This window comes from Telopea speciosissima, chromosome 9 (assembly GCF_018873765.1).
Source record: "Telopea speciosissima isolate NSW1024214 ecotype Mountain lineage chromosome 9, Tspe_v1, whole genome shotgun sequence".
NCBI lineage: Eukaryota > Viridiplantae > Streptophyta > Magnoliopsida > Proteales > Proteaceae > Telopea > Telopea speciosissima.
Genome location: NC_057924.1, coordinates 46,293,179 through 46,319,322, shown reverse-complemented (window position 1 = coordinate 46,319,322; position 26,144 = coordinate 46,293,179). Strand labels below are relative to the sequence as shown.

The window sequence follows — 26,144 nt, the reverse complement described above, 5'->3', positions numbered from 1 at the left end:
CTGGATTCACTCTTTGGCTCTTGAATGTGTGTAATCAGGATGTCTTGCGTTTCATTTGCTCCACTTTGCAATACTATTTCTCTTAGGCTATGTTTGGCTGCAAGGGGAATTAAAGGGAAGGGAAGTGAAAATTTTCAAATCTTAAAAATAAACGTGATTGTATAAATTACTTAAATTTCATATCATATTTAGTAATGATACATTTTACATGTAATTTTAATTTTACTTTTTAAACTAAAGGGAATTGGATGCAAATTAAAGTGAAATTTAATAACCAAATATGGAATGATTTGGATCAAGTGATATAGTCACATGGAGTAATGATTACAAAAGCTTCCTATTTAAGTTTAAAAATTTCACTTCCCTTCCCTTTAATTTTCCTTGCAACCAAACGGAACCTCAACCAAAAAAGATTGATAAAAAATTCGTATGAATGAAACAATGGGATTTTCATAAAGCTGGGGAGCTTGCTTGGGTTGATGTGGCAGTTTGCTTTAATGTTGTGACGTAGGAGAATAGTTTTCTTTGAGGGTCAAGATGAAAAGTTGGATTGGCAATTGACAAACATTGTCTACCATTGCAGACCCAATTTGTCATTCTTCATTTTTCTTTGCTCATAGATGTTTTATCCATGATCTGAACCTTATGCTTTTCAGTTCCCTTTTCCTCCTTCCCATGTGGATTGAACACGACCTTTACTCATGGTATTAAGTCTCTGTTTCGGAAGGCCATTTCAGTCAGAACGAAATTCCACCGAAATATTATATTTTTCCTATGAGTTTTGCTTGGCAATTTCTGGGTGTAAAATGCTGAAATAACTGAAATACCAGAACAAAATGACCGAAATAACCAAAATTTTGATGAAACGGTGTTTTTTTTTAACCAAAATTATCGAAATGAGATGACTGAAATTTCTGAAGTATTGCATTTTTGTCATTTCGACATAGCATCTCATTTTGGCCTGGTCGAAATATCCAAAATTTCGGCAAGAATGTGAACTATGCCTTCACTGCATTTACATCATAAACAGTTATAAACATGTTGAAGACTTCTCTGCAAGTTCTATATATACCGAGAGCCTAAAGGTTCGAACAAAAACCATAGATGACTCTCACAAGCACCTATAGACTAAGCAGCCATACCTTCCATCAATATCTTCACACCAAACATTTTGTACTATAATTCTGATTAAACCTATCCAGGCTAAATGCATCACTGTTATAATAATCAAAAAGTAGATTATATATGCTCTTCTCTGTTGCAGGTAGCAGAATACAAGACTCAAACCATTCTTGATGAATGTGGGTGTTGTATAGTGGCGGTATCACATACAGCCCACGCATCTGTTATCTGAAATGGTAAGTCAAGATCACATTTGGAGTGGAGCCATGGTAAAGGTTCTAATGCCAAAGGATTGACCCTATGTCTCTACCCATCTCTCCAGATTTGTTGCAAATGCATAAAATGGCCCCCCAATATGTTTCTTATTAGAATCTTAAATTTTTTTTATGTTTATCAGTGTTTGATGAATATATTCATGTTATTAAAGATGTATAAAATTTCAGAAACTTATTTGTTTCTCAAGCAATTATTGGACATAATGAATCAAACAAAAGTAAATAAGGGAACCCCAAGCAACTTCTTGAAGCAGATAGATACATGAAGGTTCCAGGTGATGGTCCTTGAATCATGCAGGAAGCTTCAGAGGCGTATATATGCTGATCAGTAGGCATTCTTCACTAATTTTTTTCCTTCAACATTTTTTATTAAGATATTTCTTTATTTCTAAAAGGAAATGCAGATTTAGAAGTACAGTCGTGACTTTACCAGGAGACAATTTTTCCTGTTTTCCCTTTTTCTTTGGAGGGAGGATGGGCAGGGGAAAGCGATGTATGACTCATAGACTCAATAGTAAGCAGTAGAAATTCAAATTGAATTCAGATATCTTTATCTGAAGAGCCATACATATTTCGACCGCACCGGTCACAAACCTCAGAGTCTGCTGGAGCAACTGTTTCTGGCTTCTGCTGCTTCATCTTTGGTAGGTCAATCTCCAGAACCTTATGTAGTGCTGTTGAAGCTTCTTTGAGCTCATCCATACTGTAAAGCAGTCATGCAAGCATAGAAACCAATCAATTGCCACGTTAGATTATGAAACTGTGAGGCAAAGTCTTAACCAAAAAGACCACTATAAATTGTTGCAACCAATGTTAAGAGCACACAATGCAATTAAATAATACGAAACCTTTTTTCACTAATGGTATCTCCATATGTCAAAGCCCTTACTAGTGGATGGGATTCCATTTGAAAGATCTATCACAAAATTAGCCTGATTAAGATGCTAAAACATCATATTCTAGAATCCACTGTGGACAGATCATCAGAATGTTCCTAATCTTCCCAAGAATGTGAAATCATCGAAGTGTTCCTGATATTCCGTGTGAACCATTGGACCATTGCAAGCAGCTTATAATGTCATTCTTGGGTATCAGAATTCTCTGTTGAGGACTGAATTTGCATCATTCACATGGGTATGCAGTAGTATAATCTTTATGGTCTCCTAGATCAATACCATTATTTTCCTAGTGGATGGAATATAAAGGTGAAACTGTAAAAAAGACATTTGAGTTACCATAATGGAACTTCAATGCAAAAAAGTAGATGAACAAATAAAATCCCATGAAAATGACCATTCTCATTCTCCAATGGATCAAGGTCATTTATCTTGATAGACTATCCAAAGAAGAGAAAAACTTGTGGGGCCAGTATAAAATTAAGAAGATATTTCAGTTTCAACTTTCAAGATGGAATTATTCCTCAACCATCAAAAAATGTTTGCTATCAATGTTAGTTCCTACCAAATTGGCCAGGATGGTTGCAAGAAGAATTTGGACCTGCATTAATCCAAGATTTTCTCAAGTAGGTTGTTAGTCATCAGTTGTCATCATACTTACAAAAATCCTTGAGAACATATAAAATAAGTAAAGCAGGCCCCTCATAACAAATAGTTAATCCATAAAGATGGAAGCTACAAGCAATAGCTATGGTAAAAATCAGTTGAATGGCAAAGAGGGATGGTGGAAAGAGTTCAAGGTGCAGAGGAAAGAAGTGATAAGAGGATAAATGAAGAGAATCCATAAATTGTTCGAGTTTCACAGGAATATGAACATTTCAGCCTCATTACAAAAAAAGGGCATACCCAGTTCACAAGGTTCCCACCACTGCAGGGTTTGGGGAGTGTCATACTGTACGCAGCCTTACCCCCGCTTCACGGTGAGGATGTTTCCAACTACATCTTTGCATTTACTGTGCAAGTGAAATTGCTTAGTTTTCATTGGAAATGATTTTTAAACTGCTTGAATCAAATGCCCATCCATGTATTGGATGACAACATCTCCTATTGAAATAGTATTTAGACAAAATTAGTTATAGGTAGTTATAAATTGGCAAGTCAATGAGGTATTTGCATTGGTCACAAACCAACAATACATTACACATGTATATATTTTTTCCAGGGATCTGGTTCCATAGATGGCCACCTAGGATGGCCTTTTTAAACGAACCTATTATTTGCCATGAGGCAGATCAGCAGAGGTCCACATTTTTGGGGCAGACTGGAGGTCCCTTGCTCACATATCAAATTTCAGACTAAATGAAGATTGCTATGTGGGAAAATAAAGCTTTAAGAATCCATCAGAAAAAAATCAAATTAAATAAAAATTTATAGTTACACATATGGAATTACATATTTATGTCTATCTATAGCAGGATTTTCTATGTGCAATATATCTTCATAATTTCTAAACAAACAGAAATTCCCCTACAATTTAACAGTCTCTTCTTTCCTTATTTTAATTTTAGGGTAGGTCTCAAGGGCTGGTCCACAGTGATAAATGGTGAATACGTGACTCCAACCCATGGGTGGAGTATGATGACCCAAAGACATTAGAGCAATGAACATTGGAATCTTCATAACAAAATTCTCATAGAAATAAGAATTTTAGTCATTAATCATGAATTGCTTATTTTCTCAAAATATTATTTGATACAAGTGTTTCCTTTGCTATATTCTAAAGCGGCCTACTGTATAAATTATCAGATATAAAATATTTCACCTATATAACTACTCAAACTGAAAAAGGATGAAAATTTCATACAGAATAATGCATGGGTAGCCAATCATCACTAGGGTTGGCAAAATTTTGACCAATCTGGCTGGTTCCATCCAACCAGTCAAAACTGGGTTGAGTTGGGTTTGGCAATTCAAATAAGTCAACCTGGTTTCAGAGTTATCTGGATTTGAAACATTAAGATATGAAAAATAATGTTTCCCTAGGTTCAAGTAATAATATCAGTTCAACTGGTAAGGAATTGCTATTACATCTGATTTTAATTCAAATCTTAATTAGCATAACTTAACTGATTATACACCTAATTATACCAAAAATTAACATGAAATATTTGGATAAACCATATTGGCCATGGATAAGCAAATCCGGAATTAAACTGGATTGGACATGGACATATGTCCCTGTACAAAATCCAGGCCCAGGTCAGACAAATATGCACAAGCAGGGGGAAATTGTCCGATTGGACCTACATTTGTCGAAATTTTGCCACCCCTAACCATCACTTTCTCCCCATCTCTTGCTTTTAACAGTATGCCCCAAGCAGTTTCAGCAACTAAAGTTTAACTACTAGGTAATATGGAAGTGTGACAACTAAAATTTTCTCCATTAACCTAAGTACTAGAATTTATTTGGGAAACAATGCCCAATTTACAAAAATTGAGTATATTAAAGTTTATCGTGGTTGCAAAAAGTCAACTAGGAGGTGCTAAGTACCATAGAGATAGATGGTGTTTTCACCAACTATTGAAATGTGGCCTACCCATGCATTAATCCTGACATTTCATAGCGGTGGGTAACCCCTTCGACTTGCATTCTGGCAATGGCCAGGAATTTGTAACACCTGCAAGTTCACAGTATCGAATCTAGACCATGAACTCTGGTGAGGAAAGACAAATGGTTGAACACTTAACCACTAACAGTCCATATATCAGGTCAGTAAAGCCAAAAGCGGTATCAACTTTTGGCCTTTCATCGCATCCAAAAGATGTCCAAATGATTTGGAGTCAAAAGCCAGTACAGTGGTCAAACTCCATGATTCTGTCACCATATATCTACTGTCACAAAAATTAAATTAGGATAGATTTGAGGATGGATATTCATCAAGAATGAATTATTTACCTCATGGAAAGTGGTGGGGTTAATCGAATTATAGTGTTATGTGTAGGCTTGGCAAGAATTCATCTATCCCTCAGCTTGAGACAGATCTCATAAGCAGAAACAGGGAACAAAGCTTTGCCACTGAGCTCCACAGCATTGAGCAAACCTTTTCCACGAACTTCTTTTACTATCTGAGGAAATTGTTGCTGAACCTTCACTAGCTGATGCCTAAATTCCTGCCCTGACTTTGCAGCCCTATAAACTAATAGAGTAACAACAATCACTTCTTCATTTCAATTCAAAAAATAAACAGAAGCACTCCAAGCCTTATCAAGTAGATTCAAATGAGAGAGATTTAATTTTTCCAAATGCCTTTATACTATGTAACCTAGGTTAACAAACTACCCAAAAAAGAAAAATACCAGCACCTGAAACTCCATATCAAATAATCTACTGAGGAATCAATCACTTAAAAAAAAAAAATAGCTATTTTCTTAAATTGGTGTCTAAATGAAACAGGGTCCTTTTTCCACTATGATATACTGGTGCAATTTGGAGTCCAGATCGTTAGGTTTCATTATCATGAAGATATCACTGGAAATGAATATTTCATACCTCTCACTAAGTCCCTCCTCAATGATGACATCTAGTGAAGCAATGGCCACCGCACTTGCCAAAGGATTTCCACCAAAGGTGCTGAAAACAATCAAATCATAGGCAAGATATTTGTAAAATCTAAAAATGAAACCAAGAAAACAAACATATACATATAATATATGCATATAGGCATGCAGGATTATATGCATGCTTCAATGTGTGTGTGTGTGTGTGTGTGTGAGAGAGAGAGAGAGAGAGAGAGAGACTCTAAACCCTGTGACACAGGAAAATGAAATGTATATTGATTGTGTAACACCAACGATTGAGGAATCTATGATGCTAGAATCTGATTTACCAAACCAGGCTGCTAAATGAATTGAAATCCAGAGCAAAAGGAAAAAATAAATCTTAAGCCCTACATCATATTTATCATTTTCTGGGAAGCTAAATCTTCAATTCATTTTCAAAACTCCTATTCTAAATTCCCATTCCTGCAAAGCTTAGTACTTCACTTAGCAGACCTAATAGACATATAATTGGAGTGGATTATCATGGCAATGTCTCACTAAACAATTTGGCTTGATTGAGCTCTAAATGTAGGGGTGCCACTTGTGCTGGCTCTTGAGAAATGCAGGCTTAAATTTGAACTGCATCAGGCTGGATCCTCAGTCTTAATCCTATTCAAAATTCATCAGGTGCCCAACACAACTTTTTCTGAGTTGCACCGTTACACACCAAAAAAAAAAAAAGAAAAGAAAAAGGATTAAACAGCAGCCACTAATGAAGATTTGGAGAACATGTTTCTTCGCACTTGGTTTTCAACCTGAAACCTGGAGATCTCAATGGCATTCAATGCTACACATAGCTATGGCTTAGATACAACTCAGGTATGTATCTTAAGATACTTGAATGAAGTGATGGTTTGACGTGGTTAAAACTCCTAGTCCAATGTAACAAAGAAACATAATTTGCACTTACTGCAACAACAGATTGAGAAATTTCAGTGAAAATAAATCATTAGAACCAACAAACCTTCCATGTTCTCCAGGCTTGATGCATAGCATTATATCCTTGTCTTCAAGCACAGCACTTACAGGTATGACTCCAGCACCGATTGCTTTTCCTAGAATCTAAATAAGATAATGTAGACAGAATAATTAGAAATCAAAGTTGGAAGAAAGAATAAGCTCCCAATAAGACGGCATAATTAGTAAAAGATATCTGGAGCTCAGACATGACATAACATATTTGGAAATAAAAATTGAACACAGCACAGCTGAGGGTCATGATTGTTTGGCCTTCCACAGCAAATACAGTGTCTTATATAGCACACTACTTTCTTGAAAGGAAAGAGTTTCAGAGTCATAGTGGAGCTGACAGTAATTCCATCAGTGTTAAGATATTACTATGCAGGATTGATTTTGGATTCTCATTCAAACTGCCAAAACCATATATTTTTGCTTCACACATCTAATAAAACAGGAATTTGGAAGGCAGCTCTTGGAACAGATGCATGGACTTGTTTGGTGTACGGTAATTACATAGTTAACCTTTCCATCACCCAGATTCCATTCATATGGTGCACATGAAATGGATTTTCACCATTCAATTGGTCAATCATCTCCTTGGTCAAAATCGAAAGTCAGCTTAAGTTGGTGGGATATTATTCTGAACTATTGAATGGAGAGAACCTGGGAAAAGAGAAAAATCAAATCATGTAAATGCTAATCAAATATTCGGAGGCTAAGACATCTCCTTGAAGGTTTGAATAATCTAGAAACCCTTGCATAGTTGCATGTCTTCCATATGGCTATCACACACTTTAAAGCTTAGCCTCTAAAAGAATAAGAATTTAACAATCACATAGTGTAAAGCTTTACCTCCAAAATAAAATAGAATGTAAAAAAAAGAAATACCAAAAGAGACAGTTAATTAAATTAAAATATTAAGGAACTTCTAAATGGAACAACAGATTGATGTTAAATGTATATGCGTGAAAATGTAATAGAAGAAACATAAAAACACCAAAAGTGTGTGCTCCTTGACAACTTGTAAGTTTTTGACACAAACAGATTAAAATGCCTTTACCACAACATCAGGTCGAACATCTTCCCAGTCACAAGCCAGCATTTTTCCAGTGCGCACTATGCCAGTTTGTATTTCATCAGCAATCATTAAAACATTGTATTTCGAGCATAGATCTCTCACAGATTTTAGATAACCATATGGTGGAATTATAACCTAGAGAAAAGGGGAGAAAAAACTTAGATCCAATTAACAAAACAGAATTTGCTCAAAGTACACTGCTATACAATAAGGATTTAAAATTTTGATTATATAGTTCTAAATCAATTGCACTGGATTGAGTAACAAAAGAGAAAAAAAATATCCGATAAATTCGTGAGCTTCATCCAAATAGCCTGTGATAAGCATGGTTCAAAATCTCGCAATATTGCTTAAGTTCGTATATCTCGAGCTTACCGAGATGCGAAATCAGGTCGAAATGAAAAAATACCATATTTCGTCGATATCTCGTGAGATATCGACGATATCTCGATATCTCACGAGATATCGACGAAATATGGTATTTTGGCTTAAAGTGTCACGTGAAGGGGGGCTTTAATACAATATTTCGCAGATTTCGGTCCATATTTCGACCGAGAGCTGCATTTGCTAAGGAATTTCAGTCTTTTGCCTATTCTTCCACTCTTCCAAGCTCTCATCCAACACTCTAGCCATTGTTCAAGCACATTGTTGTCGGATTTTCGCCGGTAAACTCATCGAAGGGTCATCTAAGCTCATCATCCAAGCCTTTTTCCACTATTTAAGGTAAATTCTATTCCTCTAAAACTATTTTTTTGAAAAAACTATGCACAAATTTTGTTGGATGGTGATGATATTAATATATGTTAGACACCGCAGGCCGATCTATAGCCTCACGGTGTCAAAATTTTTTTTCCATATGTATTTTTTTTTTTTTTTTAATTTTCTGGTTTTAAAAATTCATTTTCCTACAATAAAAATAGGAAATAATTAGAGGTAATATGACTTAGATGGTAATGAATTAAATATATGTTAGACACCAATGGCCGATCTACGGCTTCACGGTGTCGGATTTATTTTTCTGCTCTTAAATAATTATTTTTTTTGGAAATTAAGAAAAATATATTAAAAAAAAAAAAAAAAACAGAAATAAATAAGGAAAAATATGAGTTTTAAGTTTAAATAATGAAAAAATATGAAAGCTATTTCTATATGTTTTGAAATGCATTACATGTATATTATGTTTACTAATTTTTGGTTTTGTTGTGTTAGGTCAATACTTATATTAACATTATATATAAAAAATTGGTTTTAATTATGTGAAAAATATAAGGGTTAGGGGAAAACTATTAAAAAACTATACAAGTGTATTAGTAATCTAAAAGTGTCAATTGAAGTGCATCTACATTAAGTATTTTAATTATTTGTGTTACTTACATTGCAGTAAACAAGTATCATTATGGCGGATCGTGATAGACAACGTGCGAAGGGCAAGCAAAAGGTGGGGGAAAGTAGTCAACAAAGGGGGCGGAGGGAACAAAGAGAACAGAGGGAACAAGAGAGACCTGCCAGCCAGCATAGGGGTGACATTGCATGGTTACATGGCACTCCCATTGATGGGGATAAGAGAAAATCTATATGTAACTATTGTCACATGCAATTTATGGGAGGTGGGTCCAGTAGACTTAAACAACATCTGACTGGAGGATCTAAAGATGTTGTAGGTTGTCATATGGTCCCTACTGAAGTAGCCAGGGAGATTGGTGATAGTTTGAGGGGAAGAAAGAAGAGGAAGGCTGACAAGCAAAGGATAAGAGAACAACTTGAGGATACAGTGAGGAGTTCGATGGGAGGAGGAAGACGATACAATGATGATGATGATGATGATGATGACATTGCAGTACCTGATGACATACAAACAGCAGAGGAGGCTAGGGATTTTAGGCGGACTGTTTCAAGGAGTAGAGTAAGTTTTCAAGATGATCAGCAGAGACAAAGAGTAGGGGGTAGTGGAGGAGCTTGCAGTTCTGGAGGTCCTAGAACTTTGAATCCTTTTAAAAGATCACAAAGTGTGAGGGCAGCCCCAACACCTCTACCAGAACCAGTACCACCATCAACATCTGATCCTAAATTGCATAAGAAGAAAGGAAGCAGTCAACCCAAAATCAAAGGAACATGGAAGGGGATGAAGGGATTGGTTAAAGAATCAATAGCTAAGTGGATGCTATACCATACCATCCCAGCAAACACTGCACAAGGCCCCCATTATGATACCATGATAGATACCATTACAGAGGTTGGCCCAGGATTCAAGGGCCCCACCCCATATGAGGTAATGAATGTTTATCTACCTCAACAAAAGATTGAGATTGATGAGTACATTAGTGAGATGAGGAATATGTGGGAGACATATGGGGTGACTATAATGGCAAATGGATGGATTGGGCCTACAAGAAAGTCCATCATCAATTTCATGGTTTATTGTGATGGGAGGACAGTGTTCCTCAAATCTGTGGATGCATCCAAAGAGATAAAGGATGCAAAATATATTTACAGATTGTTAAAGGAAGTAGTGGAAAAAGATGTGGGTATTGAGAATGTTGTCTAGATTGTAACGGACAATGGAAGTAACTTCAAGCTGGCCGGTGAGAAGATGATGAACAATAGTAAGTACCGGCTCTTCTGGACTCCTTGTGCAGCCCATTGCATTGACTTAATGCTAAAAGATATGGGAAAGTTAAAGTTGGTGAAGACTATGGTTGAAAGTGCAAGACAAGTCACCAATTTTGTATACAACCACTCCTATGCACTCAATCTATTGAGGGAAAAATGTGGGGGTGACTTGGTTAGGTCTGGCATCACAAGATTTGCCACCAACTACATTGCCCTCAAAAGCATTGAGACAAAGAAGGCCGGGCTGAGAAGCATGTTTGCTTCTGAGGAGTAGTTTGAATGGAAGGGTTCCAAGACTGCAAATGGGAGAGAAGCACAAGCAACGATGTCATCTGAGGACTTCTGGACTAAACTAAGCAAAGTGGTGAAAGTTTTAGAGCCAGTAATTAAAGTTCTACATGTTGCTGACTCCGCTCTGAAGGACCCAACCATGCCAGTCCTATATGCTGCAATAGACTTGATGACAGATAGTGTCTATAGTGTGGCTCCTCGCAGTAGCAAACACTTCTTAGATATCATAAATGCTCGCTGGGAGAATCAACTTATGCATCCACTACATAAGGCTGGTGAGTAAATTTGTTTTATGTTTACTAATTCATAGTATTATTATTTACTAATTACCTATGCATTTGACAATACCTCTATTCTATATGTCATATTTCAGCATACTACTTGAACCCTAAGTATCAATATAACAATAGGCTTGGGTTGGAAACTCAACTTATTGATGCTTGTAAACAAGTAGTGAAGAAGTTGGAGCCGGATGGTGCACTACTGAAGCAATTTGCAACAATGAAGTGAGTTCATTTGGAAACTCAACTTATTGATGCTTTCAAATAAGTAGTGAAGAAGTACTTACTAATTTTTCACATGGGTGTAGATCAAGGTATTTAGGGATGCATTGGGAAGTTTTGGAACTGAGGCTGCGATACAAGGCAGAGCACGTGGTGATGCTGGTAATTCTTTTAAGTTTTAAATTACATATGTATTGAAATTTGAAAGTTGAAAGTTGAAACAACATTTGACACATGTCTTTTTTGTTGTAAACTTGTAATGCAGCTGAATGGTGGGTGTTGTATGGGGAATCGGCTGAAAACTTAAGAAGAATAGCAATTAAAGTCCTTACCCAAACATGTCCTGCGTCTGGTTGTGAGAGGAACTGGAGTACCTTTGCACTCATCCACTCCAAGAGGCGCAACAGATTGGGGTCTCAACGTTTATCTGACATGGTGTATGTGCACTACAACTTGAGGTTGAAACTGCAACACATAGGCATGGGACATGAGGGACAGAGGGGCACCATTGATCTAGCTGACATCTTTCAAGTTGACTCAGACGATGAGGACCCTATTGTGGATTGGGTGAGGGATAGAGGTGAGCCAGTGTTAGATGAGGAGGGAGGTAGGCCCGACCCCATGATAGCTTCTGAGATTGGTGCTGATGTGGACGAGTATATGGCTGACGAGGGTCAGATACATGCAAGGGAAGCCTCACCCATACCATTCCAGCCCACTGGTGGCAATGTTGCTGATGATGAAGACTGGTCTAAGTCCTCAAATGATGATGATGGTGATGATGGTGATGCTGGTGGTGGTGATGGTGATGCTGGTGGTGGTAATGCTGGTGGTGGTGATGTTGGTGGTGGTGATGCTGGTGAAGAATTTGACGGCATGCGAGAGCGTTATGTGGTAGGCCAGGAGGCCCAGGATACGGCACCTGTAGAGCCACTCCGATTCACTGGAGAAACACAGTTTGATCATGCCACACAAGATACGGACCACGGAGCACGTGCCCCCGCACCCCCACCCTCGAGAGGCCCCCTACATACATACAACAGGAAGCGTAGGGGTCGACAAACACAGTTGCAACCTGATCACATGGACATTAATAACCTATCTAGCTCTGTTGGTGGTTTGAGTATGGGTGATAGGGAGGGAGGACCGACTGGACAATGGCGTGTCCCATCTTTTGACGCACATACCACTCCATTGGCATCGGATTATGGTGCATCACAACCTTACGGTGGATATGGATATGGATATGGATCATCATCATATGGGCAGTTTAGTGGGGTAGGGGACTATGACTACCAGTCCCCATCCCCCAGGGACATACTGGATCATCTTTTGTAGATAACATCTTTGCATACCCTAGCGGACCTAGCTACCAACCTCACCAGCCATACATGCAGCCAATGCCATCGCCTCTTGCGCCGGCGCCAACATCATATCACAGTGGATCATCTTCTTCACGGACTGGATCGATTGGTAACCCTAGTTTGTATCCTAGGATAGGTTACCTACAGTATGTTGATGATTCCATTTACGTGACACTTGCAGATGACTACACTCGTTTCTTCTCCGATTCTATACCATGGTCCACATATGTCCTTCAAACAGAGAGCAATGGACGTCGACTCCAGCGAAGCATGAGTGGGATTGATCCAGGGAGGCACAGCGAACTACTCGTTAGCAATTTAGCACTTGTAATTTGTAACTTCAGTTGTGATTTCATTGATCTATGAACTTGTGAGTTGTGACTTGCAAGTTGCGAGTCTTGTGACTTACTAACTTTGACACTTAGTGTATTGCCTTTAAGGCTTTAAGCGAGTTATTGAATATTATGGAGTTTATGAGAATCATGGTACTCATCAATGTGTATTGGCTTTAACTTGATATGTGATGAAGTTAAATACTATTATTAAATATTAACTGCCTAATCTATGTGTATTTAACTATTTATACATTAGGGTCGGCGACCGTATGTCAATCAAGGGTGCAAGCCCAAAACACCAATTTGAATTCACATTTTTACAATTTTATGGTTTAAATGTGTTTATTAAGCTTAAATAAGGCTGTCCATGAAGTTTCAGGCCTAGATATGGCCAAATACCCCCCGAGATGGACCCCCGAAATATTGCAGAAAAAATGTAATATTTTGGTCATATTTCACGATATTTCGGGTATCTCGGATATCTCGGTAGGCCCGAGATACCGAGATATCGCGAAATATTAAACCTTGGTGATAAGTTCCTATCCAAGAAGACATACCTCAGCCTCTCCTTGAATGGGTTCAAACAAAAATCCAGCAATCCGATCTCCTTTTTCTGCATTCCAGAAAAGAAGAAAATGATTGGACTGGTGACATTTAGAATGCTATTATGTTAACAAAACAGGAATTTCGTGAATGGCTTGAATGATCAATGAGATCAGTCAAGCTCTCTATTTATAATAATAATAATAAAAGAGATTACAAAGGGAAAATACTGTTCACGATACTATTCACGATACTATTCACGTGACCAGTGTCACAGCCCAAATTACAATCCTACCCTTGTTCAAAAGTACATAAATAAAGCATAAATAAAAAACCAAAAATACCCTTATAATATCGGGTAACACATCTCAATGCTCCCCCTCAAGTTGGGGCATAGATATCACACATGCCCAACTTAACTAGACTAGGATAAAACAACTTCCCACTCAACCCTTTGGTGAAGACATCAGCCAGTTGATCTCCAGACTTCACAAAAGGAATACAAATCGGCCCACTCTCTAACTTTTCCTTGATGAAGTGTCTGTCAATCTCCACATGTTTGGTACGGTCATGCTGCACTGGATTGTGGGCAATGCTAATTGCTGCTTTGTTGTCACAGTACAACATCATTGGAAGATGAACAGAACCATGGATATCAAGGAGTAAACTCTGAAGCCACAGTAACTCACATATGCCTTGGGCCATAGCACGGAATTCAGCTTCAGCACTAGATCTTGCCACAACATTTTGCTTTTTACTCCGCCATGTGATAAGATTTCCTCCAACAAAAGTACAATAGCCGGAGGTAGATTTCCTGTCAAGGTTACCACCCCAGTCAGCATCTGTGTAAGCCTCAATGCGAAGATGGTCATGAGGAGACAAAAGGATCTCCTTTCCTGGAGCTGATTTCAAGTAATGAAGAATACGAAGAACAGTAGCCATGTAAGTGGAATAAGGATCATGCATGAACTGGCTCACAAGACTCACAGCAATGGCAATATCTGGTCTGGTGTGGGAGAGATAAATCAGCTTGCCCACCAATCGTTGATATCTGCCCTTATCAACAGGTTCACCATCCTTCTCTTGCAAACGGGTAGTAGCTTCCAAGGGAGTGTCACAAGGATGACAACCAAGCAAACCAGTCTCTGATAGTAAATCTAGAACATACTTTCTCTGGGAGAGAAAGATGCCTTTTGGAGAACGGGCAACTTCAATCCCAAGAAAATATCTTAGCTGTCCTAGATCTTTTATGTCAAATTCCGTCCCAAAAAAGCCTTCGGTGAGAAACTTCATCTCAGATATCATTACGATCACAACTATGTCATCAACATAAACTATGAAAAGAGTGACTTTTTCTCCCTTTCGCTTGATGAACAGAGTGTGATCAGCATGACTCTGTTTGTATCCACAGGAGACCATAGCTTTATGAAACCTACCAAACCATGCCCGTGGAGATTGCTTCAACCCATAGAGTGCCCTTTTGAGCCTACAAACTTTCCCATGGGTCTTGTCAGAGGAAAAACCCGGAGGAACATCCATATAAACCTCCTCTTCCAACTCCCCATGAAGAAATGCATTTTTTACATCCAACTGTTGTAGGTCCCAGCCAAAGTTGACAGCACAAGACAGTAAGACCCAGACAGTGTTCAACTTCGCAACAGGGGCAAATGTCTCCTAGTAGTCGATCCCGTAAGTCTGAGTGAAGCCTCTGGCCACAAGCCTGGCTTTATATCTATCCACTGTTCCATCTGGCTTCTGCTTGACAACAAATACCCATTTGCACCCGACTGGTTTCTTACCCGAAGGAAGAACAACTAGCTCCCATGTCGCATTTTTAAGTAAGGCCGTCATTTCTTCCATCATGGCTGCTTTCCACTTTGGATCTGCAATCGCCTCCTGCCATTTCTGAGGAATAGAAACAGAGGAAAGAGAAGAAACAAATGCATGATAGGAAGGAGATAAAGCATCATAGGAAACAACATTGGAGATGGGGTGCTGGGTGCATGACCTAACGCCTTTACGAACAGCGATAGGTAAGTCAAGGGAAGGATCCTTACCAGATGATGTAGTAGGGTCTGGATCTGGATCAAGTGCAGACGATTGTGGAGGTGGTATGGTGGTGGTGGTGGTGGTAGTCTCAACTTGTCCTGTGCGCTCCCGGGTATATACCTTATCAACAGGGATTTAATTGACTGGTCTACGCTCCCCCTGAATAGGAGCCACTATAGGAGCTGAAGTTACAGAGGGCCCCCCCTGAATAGAAGCCGGAAGAATAGCAGACACATCTTCAAAACCCTGATCCTGCTCCCCCTAAAGAGGTGTCTGGGAATAATATGACAAGGACTCATGGAAGACAATATCCATGGAGACAAAAGTATGACGAGAAGGTGGATGGTAACACTTGTATCCTTTCTGGGTCGCAGAATAGCCCAGAAAAATACTCCGAATGCTCTGTGGATCAAATTTCCCATGAAGATGATGATTGCGGACATAGCAAACACAACCAAAAACTTTGGGGGGAACCACAAAGGAGGAGGAACCCTGGAGGAGATCAACGGGGGAACAACCATCAAGGACACGGGTAGGCACACGGTTGATGAGATAAGCAGCGGTAAGAATGGCATCACCCCAGAGCTAACATAATGGCCCGGGCTACCTCAAAGAGATGTCTATTTTTCCTTTCAGCAACCCCATTCTGGGCAGGTGTGTCAACACAGCTGGTCTGATGGACAATACCATGTGGGGCCAAATAAAGTTGGAACTGACCCTCCATATACTCTCTGCCATTATCACTGCGTAAAATGCGCAAGGTGGCATTGAATTGAGTCTGAACCATATGATGAAATAACTGAAAATAGCGGAAGACCTCACTTTTATGGCTCATCATGTACACCCAAGTGGCACGAGTATAACAATTAATAAACGAGACAAACCATCGATGACTAGAAAGGGAAGTACAACGGGCAGGGCCCCACACATCAGAATGAACCAAAGCAAAAGGAAACTCACTTCTTTTATTTAATGAAGAATAACTGGACCGAGTCTGTTTGGCCAAAACACAAGCCTCACATAAAAACTCATTCCTATTACAATGCTTAATCAAGCTCAGAAACAAAAGAGACAAAGTACTAAGGGATGGATGACCAAGTCGGCAGTGCCAGAGATGAAGGTCAGGGGATGAGGTGGACTGTAAATGATGAGCTGTAGAGGAAGCCGAATGCAAAGTAGAAGGCTGACCCGGGTCAAGTAAGTAGAGACCACCCTGCATCTTACCACCCCCAATCGTGCGCCCCGTCTCCAGATCCTGTATGACACAATGAGAAGGGAAAAAAGTCAATTTGCAGTTCAGATCTCTAGTTAGACTACTAATAGAGAGAAGGTTGGTAGAAAAGGACGGAACATGCAAAACAGATTTTAATGAAAGGGTAGGTGAGCAGTGTATGGAACCCTTCCCATTAATAAGAGAAAGGGAACCATTAGCTACTCGAACACTGTCTTTGCCAGAAGATGGAGAATAAAGATGAAATACATGGGAGGAGCTAGTCATGTGGTCAGTGGCACCGGAATCTATAATCCAAGGACTAGATACAGCCGATGCACACAGACTACTGACTGGAGTACCTGAGGCAAAATTAGAACCAAGAGGGGCAGCAGGTGTAGATGCCGTAGTGGAGGCAACAAAAGAGGCCTGTAGCATGCGACGGAAAGCTAGGAGCTCATCCTAAGTAAGCCCAATGTCAGATGAAGGGGCAGCAGCAGCAGTAGTAGGAGAATCAGCCATATGAGCCTTGGGCTTACACTTCCCACGGGCTTTCTTTTCCTCAAAATCAGCAGGCTTCCCATGGAGCTTCCAGCATTGAGCCTTACTATGATAGAGCCTGTTGCAGTGTTCACACTTGACAGGACCTTTAGGGACAGCAGTAGCACCATCAGTAGTGGTAAAAGAAGGAGTACTGGAAGCAACTTGCAAGGCGGAGCGAACAACAGTAGAGGAATGCAGCATTGCAGCCCGACGAGATTCCTCATTATGAACCAAGGCAAAGGCCTGCTCTAGGGATGGAAAAGGGGACTGCCCAAGTACTTGCACCCGAATAGGATCAAACTCCATATTTAGTCCAGCCAAAAAATCATAGACACGTATTTTGTCAACATGTTTGCGATAGGCAGCCAGATCAGTAGCAGTAGAGGGCTGATAGTCAGAGTAATGATCCAATTGCTACCACATGTTCTTGAGGGCAGCATAGTATTTGGAGACAGAGAGCTCCTGTTGGGTAGTGGCATTAGCCTTCTTTCGAATCTCATAGACCTGTGCATCATTCCCCGTGCGACCATAAGTCTCTTTGGCACCATTCCAGATAGTATGGGCAGTGTCCAATAGAAGAAAATTGTCTGAGATATCCCCTCGCATAGAATGGGTCAAGTAGGACATCACCATCGCATCATTCGATAACCACTTGTTGAGCTGAGAACCCTCTTCCACTAGTTTAGTTGTTGTCCCAAGAAGATGGCCAGTGAGGCCATGGCTAGCTACTGTCAAATAGGTAGACCGAGACCACTTTAGGTAGTTAGAGCCATCAAGTTTGATTGGGGCAGCAAGGGGAAGAAAATCAGTCCGGGGCTGGCCATCAATGCCAGAAAAGGCTGAAGAAGAATCTAAACCAGTCATTGCAGCAGGTAACCAATCTGATGAAGTGAATAGGGGCTGAGAACAATATCAAATAAAGATCCCACAATAGAAGATGCAGCCGAAACAGATGTAGAGGCCTGATCTCCAAAAAAAATAGGAATCTTCAAATCGCAAACAGTGCTTCAGCTCCACTCGATCCAAAAAAGAGGCATAAAAAAGGAGGTATATTCGGGCAGCAACTAGATCATTACGATCACCTCAGTAGTGCTGCCCTAATGGGAGAAGAAGAACCAAAAGAAAGGAAGAAAGAAGAAGGGAAGAAGCTCGATGGAGGGAAGGAGAAAAAAAAATCGAAGGGAGGGAGGTGGGTTTTGAAAACCTAGATCAGAGTGTATTTGGCTCTGATGCCATGTTAACAAAATAGGAATTTCGTGAATGGCTTGAATGATCAATGAGATCAGTCAAGCTCTCTATTTATAATAATAATAATAAAAGAGATTACAAAGGGAAAACACTGTTCACGGCCCAAATTACAATCCTACCCTTGTTCAAAAGTACATAAATAAAGCATAAATAAAAAACCAAAAATACCCTTATAATATCAGGTAACACATCTCAACATATTAGAATGACTAAAGCTCTCAACAAATAATTAAGAGGAATGCAAGAGTTCTCCCAAATATGTGTTTATTTACCAATGGGAAAGCTGTATTGGTGGATCATGTGCAAAGGACTGGACCCACCATCCAATGGTTTACTCCAAAGATATCTCATAAACAATTTAATAAATTTTGCGGCTATGACTATTCAAACTATCATACACTTTTCCGCTAACAAGTCAAAATAAAAAATAAAAAGATCAAGATGAACTGATTATTTTTATTTTGTGCTGATCGACCAGTTCTAGAATAGATTTATTATTTCTTATTTATATACCTTTGAAGATGTTCTCAAGCATATCAGCATCACCAAAATCAACCTTAAGATGGCCAGGTAACAATGGTCCAAAACCACGAGTAGCTTCATTGTCACAGCTCATAGAAATTACACCAGTGGTACGGCCATGCAAGCAGCGACAACATGAAATAATAATAGCCTGAACATGACTCAGTTTAAATAGAGGATGTTAGTTGGCCTCTTTCCAACAAACGGAACTGGATACTAGAGACTTGATCAATTCACCATCACTTTTGTCCCACAAAAAAACATCTAAATAGATAATGCGGTTCAAAAATGCAAACTAAGTTAAGTAGTAAATCTAATTTAAGCATTATACTGCTTAGTGCGTAGTAAAATTTCAGTCTTCAATTATTAAGAGATCACTCTTTTGATTTTTGATAAGAAATCATAGCTTACTCATCAATAGAAAGTTCTCTACAAAAGATTGTAACCTAAATAAAAGAATAAGAAAAACATATAGTAATTAAGAAGAGGGTGTAAACCCAGCCAAAAAGATACCAGCCACTCCACATTTTATAAGGTTTTGTGGGAAAAAGTAACAAAGAAAAGTTATATCATTTAGAATGTATCTCAGCCATTATAAGCTAACAAACACTCTACAAGGCTAAACCCAAGAAACAGCTATACCCTCTGCTTTCAGCCACTGTATATGCCTGAAGGATTTTTTCTCAAAGGCCCTTTTGTTCTTTCAAGTCAAATGCACCACAAGACTGATGAGAGGATGAGACATGATATTCCAGATATTAACTCATAGTTAAAAAAAAAAGCCCAAAATCGGACACGTGATCGGCTTCAATCACGTGATCGGCTGGTTTGAATCGGACCGGAATCGGTTGGAATTGGCCCTGAATTGGCTGGAACCCAAAAATTGGAATTGGGAAGAAGAATAAAAAATTTCCACAAATTGGTGATCCAACAAGATGGTCAATGCAAAAGAACCCAGTGATATTATTGTTCGCCAAGGATTATTTTCTAGCAATACTATCAATTAGATGCATTTGAAAGGAACTTGCAGGACTTGTCACTTATGTCAAGAAATTCTAACAGTTATTTATATGAAACAACCCAAAGACAAAAATAAGCAAATTTATTCTCATTTGCATACATATCACCAGAGAGATATCATCAGCTGCAATTCATCAGTTCATTTCAAATATTTTATCCGTACCACCAAGGTAAACCAAAGAAATATCACCACTAATAAGCTTGACGTTCAATGGTTGACTAACTGCATCATACCTCATCCTTGGGGATCTTTTTCTTTTCATAACCCCATTTCCTTGCCAACTTAAGAGCTGTTTCTACACCTTCAGCTCCAGTATTCATTGGTAGCACCATGTCATAACCAAAGATGCTTTTTATCCGCTCTGCAAATAGTGGGAATTTATCATTATAGAAGGCCCTAGAGCTGAGAGTAACCCTTCCTGCCTGTTCAACCAAGGCCTTTATGACCTTTGGATGACAATGTCCCTGCATTGCAGAAGCAAGAGTTGAACTTTAAATCCAGTTATAATACAGACAAGAGTCAGCAGCATGTATTTGTTAATTGAGTCATAAGTAGACATCCTTGAAAACAAAAGATTCTGGTGATTGCCTTTGCACATTTTGTTGGAGGTGGCTTTGATCTGGGTTTGGTCTCGATGGCCACAGACTCAGGGAAGCTGCCTAAGCTAAGCCCAGCCTGATGACCCCCTTTGAGTATGTCATGCCAAACTGGGAAATAATTAGGCACATGCAGTAATTGGGTCATGCTAATTCGGATGTTGTATTCTGAAGTTGAATATTTCACATTCAAAATTATTACAATTTACAACCGCTTACAAAAGCTCAAGCTGTTAAGGGCCACAACAATGTATATCAACACCCCCAGCATGTGCAAACCCCCCCCCCCCAACACACACGGCTCTGCACGTGGCACCGAGGGTACAAGGCATAGGGGCACAACAACACACAACAAAACCCCTCACATATACTAGGGATCGAACACCCGGCATCCTGGCTTTGTTACCATGTTACAACAGTTTATCCCAAAAGCTAGGGCCACAACAATGTATATCAACCAAAACAAAAGGGAATTTGGGTGGAAGCAAGTATAAGGAATTCTCTGATAACTTGGAGCTTTTTGCAACCATAAGCAATGCAAACTTCATAGTGAGAGATAGAGATTAGATTTTGGAAAAAATCGCAAATTGCAAAACAAGGTTCATGGAAACCAAGTTTGGAAGGAACATCGTGTTCTATGTATTATAAGACATGTTTTGGAGGTCCTGCCCAAACTTCACCCAAAACTGACCAAAATAAGTTGATTATTAGAAATCTAATACTGATGTAATTATCACATAAATCAAAATCACATTTTATATCAAGAGAAAATGACCTGATTGACTGCAGAGTAATCCGAGAGGAAATCCAGATATTTGTGGCCTTCAGCATCCCATACACATGGTCCCTTTGCTTGAGAAAATACCACAGGAATTGGGTGGTAACAGCATTTTAATCCAACAGATTTGACTTATAATAGGACACAGATACCAAGCTGAAGGAACACAAAACAAAAATTAATAATAACAAGGGATCACCAAGAAGTAAAATTGAGCCCAAAACAATTCATATATTGTTACAGTGATGAGGATCAAGGCACAATGAAACCCTCACCAAGTCTCCTGTAATTACAAAGTTTTAAAACTTTGTCTCAAACTATGCTGATTATTGATTGCTAGATCTTATTATATCTCCGCTCATATATGATGATTGATTGCACCAATTGCCCTTGGTTTTTCATTTTCTTCATCCTTAATTTGTTCGTGTATATCAGAATTATGCATCTATATTGCAATTGATTGGATTCCATCCAATAGGAGTCCAATATCAGAGGAGAGGTATAACCCATTCTTGTTATGCCAATCACAATAAGAAAGAAATTGCCCTTGGTTTTTCATTTTCTTCATCCTCAATTTGTTTTTCTGTATCTGAATTATGCATCTATATTGCAATTCATTGGCTTCCATCCAATAGGTGTCCAATATCAGGAGAGAGGTACAACCCATACTTGTTACGCCAATCACAATAAGAAAGAAATCTCTATTAAACAATATACAATTGATTGAAAATATGAAGACATGGAATTGAATTGAACTACTTTCTTTGAATTTCAGTTCTGTTTCCTTGATCTTTCAATACTGAGACCCTAAGTCTCTCTCAATAGGGAATTGAACTACTTTCTTTGAATTTCAGTTCTGTTTCCTTGATCTTTCAATACTGAGACCCTAAGTCTCTCTCCATAGGGAAACTTCTGTAAGCCTAACAACTTGGGCTTAGCAAAGGTCTCATGCGATATCTGTACTCTGTTTGGATGTTAAATTTGGATTTATACAATTTGACACAGTACAAGCAATCATTAGACTTCTCACAGGACAAGGATGCATTTGTGGTTCTAAATTGGCATAAAATATACCAACTTAATAAGGATTAGATTATGAGGTGAATATCCCATGCCAAAATCCTATGGTTTTAATCATTCAATTGGAAAAATGATGTGATCTAAATTCTACCCAAAGAAGATTATTCTCCGGAGTTTTTAATCTAGAAGTTATCGAAAATGATTTATAGCACTAATTATCTACCAAAACATTATAAAATGAAAAAAATTCTCTCATATCAAACTCTTCAAGAACCTGATCAGTGATGAAAAAGCATGACAATATCTTATCCAATTCATTAGGAATAATATTGGTCAAATGTCACCCAGGTGATTGTTAGTTGGCATGATGTTAGAGTCCAGGCACACAGACAATATGAAGCGAGGAGAGAGGTTAGCACTTAAGCAGCTGTCTAGATCACACTAGCCACCTAAGTTCCACCTAGAGAGCCCAGCCGAGTCTATCTGCAACTCAGTAGGAAATTACTTTCCTTTGGTTATTAAAAACTCATTAATGTTAGGGCTAATTCTTCTACGCAGACTTGTAATGGAAATTGATCTGGGCAAAAGACATTACTAATAGCATCTGATGGTTCTATTTGTATATTCAAAACTGCTGACTAACAGGGGCTTGATTTCATTTCCCCTTTCGTTAACCTCCGCCAAAATTCTTGGATAAGAACGTCATCCGACCTCTTCCTATGCACAGTTGAATACATAAAATTCTTTGCAATATCTGGTCTAAGCACTTGTCCATCTAATACCCAGGCAATCTTACCAATAAGATAAGAAAGAGCAAAAAGGTTTCAGATAGTTATATTAAAAAATTTTGCAACCGAAATTATGCAATTATAATGAGCCAGAACAGATGACCTTGGTAAGGGATTTCAAAAAAGAAAGAACTGAAACTGAGGGAAGGATCTTTTTCTTTTCCATCTGACCTCCTTTTGATTCTTGTCACGCAGTATCATAAAAATCCACAGAATCTTACATTAGAATAAATTAAGAACACACACATAAGATTTCGTACCTGGAACAAATAACTGAAAACAGGAACAGACATTAAGTGTTGCATGTATGCATGTATTGAATTGAAGCACGGAGATGTACATAGATTAATTTTAAACAGAAAATCAAATCAGAATTAAAACAGAACTATAAAGGTCCCATAAAGCTAAACGATTAGAAACTGAAATAATAATGTTATTATTGGGAATCGATCTGCATCATTTAAACATGAGAGAGAGAGAGAGAGAGAGAGAGAGAGGAGAGAGAGAGTGGTTTTTATTGAATTCCTAGATTGCCCCTACATTCCGTTTTCCTTCCTAGTTCCTACTTACAATCCATCATCACAAATTCACATTCAACACCCACCATTTGTAACAGTAATTTTAGAGGGACAGTTAATCATGTTTCTAGAACCAACGTTTTTATTTAGGGAATTTTGGGATAATTTCTTAGATGCACGAGATAAGAACTGAAATTACAAAATAAGTAGGTTTCAAATTTAATTTACATCAATTATTTTTTATTTTGAAAAAATCTACTTAATCCCTATAGTTAGTTGTTGGTCATGCCACCTAAGAAAAAAATAAAATCAAACTTTCAAAATTGCCCCAACCCTCATTTCTCACTATTTTATTTTGGGAAATTTACACATACCACCCCTGAGGTTTGACGAAAGAATATTTTCACCCTTTAGTTTTAGAAAATTCTACGTACCCCCCTGAGGTTTGCAAACGGTAACAAATAAGCCCATTCTGTTAATTCTGTTAATTCATGACTAATGGTGTTCAAATCAAGAGGTAAAGTTACAAAAATATCCCTTCAAAAAAAAAAAAAAAAAAAAACCTGCAACTCATCTTCCCCAATCGATTTGGGAAGATGAGTTGCAGGCTGTTTCAAAAAATAGATCTCTCTTTACAAAAACTCTTGATAATCGTTTTGATGGCAAAAAAGTACATCACACAAATAATAAGAACCTGCAACAAAAAAATACAAATTTAGATCCCCAAATGGAATACAAAGTTACAAACTACCAGTTTGACGCAAATTGGTTTGTTTCTCCTTTCCCTGCCATTTTGCCTTCTCAAAAATATGAGGCATAAATTTACAATGGAAAATACAGTCCACACTAGATGACTAGATGTCCTAATAATAACAGAAAATATAACATGAAGAACGGCTATGTAAAGTGCAAAGGTCCATCACAGAAATAATAAAAACCTGCAGCAATCAAACCCAAATCTTATCAATTTTATGTTTGGTAAATAAAAAATTAAATATTTAACTAATTTAGAAGCAGAATTTGTGTTGGGTGTGTTTTAATTCTTATATATAATCATAGCTGATCTGGCGATGGAGATGAGAGGTATATCGATTAGGGTTGATCAGAAACATAATTTCTAACATGAGAAGAATCTCAAATGAAAGAGGGATGAAGTGGAGAGGATTGCAGAAGGGAGAAGCGCATCGGCTATGACAAGGACGACAGGAGCAGAGAAGATGGTCTGAGAAATCAACATCGTTACCAAGACGAAGAGGGTTTTCAACCCTCTCCAAAGCCTTCTCGATTTCTCATCTTTACTCGAACCCATCGCTACTATCAATCTGCTTCGGCACCGCTTGATAACATTCCCAGAAACAGTTTATGGTGTTCTTTTATGCTGAGAAACACACAAGAGCACAAAAACTGCTTGATAACCACTGTTCTTTATATATTGTTTTCTGGAGCATAAATCAGAATTTCTACTCTCCAGAAGACAGTTTACAGAACATGTCTTACATGTTCTGCTTGCTCAGCACAAATTAAACACAAACTGTGCCCGATAATTTTAACCCCAATCCCACCCCAAAACCTAAAACATAACGAAGAAAAAACTCTTCTCTCGCTCTGCTCTCTCGCTCTCTCAACCTTTCGATCTCCCATTGACATCGTCTTCTCCAACGACATTAGCATCTATGACATCGTCTGCAACTTCTTCTCCTTCTTCCTCTGCGCATCCTCCCTACCCCGAAGCCGAAAATCGTGAGTGATCCGAACGAATCTGCACATCCTCTTCTCCTTCTTCCTCTGCGCATCTTCTTCTCCTTCTGCCTCTGCACATCGTCTTCTCCAACGAATCTCTCATTTTTGCAGAAACCCTAAACATTCAAGATTTGCTTTTCCCCAACGATTGAAGGTCGACTCAGAAAATCCAACCTCTCACACACCGATCCAAGCTCCACAGGTAAAACCCCTCTATGCTTCCTCATATTCATCTTAAAAACCCCTTTTTTTTATTGTCTTACAATCTGGTTCTTTGCCACCATATTCTTCATCTCTCTTTATGCGAGAGGGGGAGAGACGGAGAGAGAGAACAAAAAAGGACAGCCATTGAAGGGTAGAAGGAACGATTACTGATGGGGACATGCAGTAGCAAAACAAGCTCTCAGAATCGCAGAGAATTTGACGGTTCCATTGGTAAGCTTCAAATCCATGAAACATGTAAAACTTTCTCCTCTTTTATGTTCTCTTATAGTGATATCAGAAATAAAAATCTATAATCTTTGGCTCTTCACC

General features: G+C 38.6%; 1 pseudogene; it reads right to left on the bottom strand.

Moving 5' to 3' along the window:
* Positions 1–1,759: 1,759 nt before the first annotated feature.
* Positions 1,760–25,179, bottom strand: LOC122638960 (annotated as a pseudogene).
* Positions 25,180–26,144: the final 965 nt, after the last annotated feature.